We start from the raw sequence: 2,153 nt of genomic DNA, 5'->3' as shown, positions 1-2,153 counted from the left end.
GTCATGCCAAGCTTAAATAGAAGCTCTCAAAACGAACTCATTAATGCAAGTTGCCGACATTATCGTCCAGGATGATATGTATATCATCCTGGCCGATCAGTATAAATTCAGCTCATTAGCCTGGGACGATTTGGGACGATCAGAAGAGAATTGGTTACATCGTCCTGGCCAATTAGTTTAAAACCGATTTCAATCTTCCTGATCATCACCCTGAATACAGGTTGTTTGATTTAGATCGTCCAGGCCATCGTCTTGGCCGATCATGCAATCGTCCCGGACGATATGATCGTATCAATCAACCATTAATGCTTTCCAAAGATTCCAGATCAATTTAGGCATAACTGATTTAGATCATCTTGGACGACAATAATATCGTCCTGGCCGATTTCCTAAAACAAAGAAATCAAAAACTGATTATGGTGGTTTATTCTTTCTGAATTGAGCAGATCGTCCTTGCCGATACAGGTATCGTCCAGGCTGATCTGTTGATGGCTTCCTTAATGAGGATGCCCTAATTAGGGTTTCTGATTTTGGACATATCGTCCAGGACGATATAAATATCGTCCAGGCCGATATTACCAAAAATAGAAATCTTATAGGGAACAACAGGAGATCTTCTAAGTTATAAACCAACTGGTCCCATACCAAATACAACAGACTCAAGAAAGGAAAAAAGATTACAAACTGACTCAGACCTAGTCTACCCAATCTTGAGCTGGTTCGAAATTGCAGTCTGATCGTGTGGACCTGAAACGTTAGCACATAAGGCAATCATAGAGAAATAAATGTTTGCTATCATCAAAATCATAAACCATAGATCCGCAACAATCTCCCCCTTTTTGATGATGGCAAACAATTCAATTTGAATTTTCAAAAGAAAGCAATTTCTCCTAATTGCCCCCTCACTAGAATAACACTTTTTAAAAAAAAAATAGGGGAGATGAAAATATTTTTGTTATTTTTAATTTTTTGAAAACAAGATGATAACGATACAAAAATTCAACAATACGTTCTCCCCCTTTGACATTATCAAAAAGAGAGGAAGCACAAACAAAAACCAAAACAATATTCTTAAAAAGAGAAAGTTACCTCTTGGTTTTCATAAAAAATTTAGTAGAATTGGATTGACAGCGCATAATCCAGAAAAGGTTAGAAACTCAGAGATTGATAATCCAAACTCAAATTCTTTAAAAAGGCTATTAAACTTTTTAATTCAGTATCTAAATCATAAAATAAATTAGAGGAAGAAACAATCATTTTTTCAAAAAACTCCTTCCATAAAATCTATCTAATAGGAGATCAATTCACGAATTTTTGAATCAAGAATAAAGATTTTCAAACTCAAGTATCGAAAGTATTAAGGGTTTTCTTAAGTTTTTAAGAAGTATAAGAACGGTAAGAATTAACTTTTGTGGGCTCATTTTATGCCTCTTGACAATTGGTTGGCGCACTGCGCATCTTTTGATACACTTTGTGTATTCTATATTTTCAATTTGGCGTCTTTGCGCATCTTTTATTTTTGGCATCATTGGCCAATTTTTTGAATATGCTTCCTTTCTTAAATCTTAAAAACAAAGAAAAACCCATCTTAGTGACAAATCAAATTTCTTGATTAAGAAAATTATAAGTCAGATTCAAAAACCTGCAAAAGATTCCTATGTGATAAATAAAATATAGGGAGAGAAAAAAAATTTTGTTTCAAAAACTAATTTAAAAGATAAAAAAGATTTTAAATCAAAAGTAGGATAACCTCTTTTAGAGAATAGAGATTAAAAAAAAAGAGTTTCCTTCCTTTGACTATTTTAGAGAAGTCAAACACAACTTACCAAAGATTTCAAGAAATGCATGAAGTAGATTTTTCATTTTTAGAAAAGTGAGTGTGTGTGTTGATCAGAGAAAAACTTTCACGAGAAAAAAAAATTCAAAGAATAAACAAAACTAAAAAAGAAAAATAAAAAAAAGGAAAAACACAAAAACACAACACAAAAAACACGAAAGGCTCTTAACCATTATCTTTTTCTTGGTCCGATGCTTTAGAGACCAGTCTACCCATGAGATTTTTTGCCTTTCATTATTTCCCCAGTTTAAATTTTGCTTAGCCTTGCCCTTTTCTTTTGTAGGAAGAATCGTTGAATTAGGGCACTGATTTTTCA

This window comes from Dendrobium catenatum, unplaced genomic scaffold, assembly GCF_001605985.2.
Source record: "Dendrobium catenatum unplaced genomic scaffold, ASM160598v2 fragScaff_scaffold_193, whole genome shotgun sequence".
Classification (NCBI taxonomy): Eukaryota; Viridiplantae; Streptophyta; class Magnoliopsida; order Asparagales; family Orchidaceae; genus Dendrobium; species Dendrobium catenatum.
The sequence above is the reverse complement of the archived record's forward strand: the minus strand, read 5'-3'. Positions refer to the sequence as shown.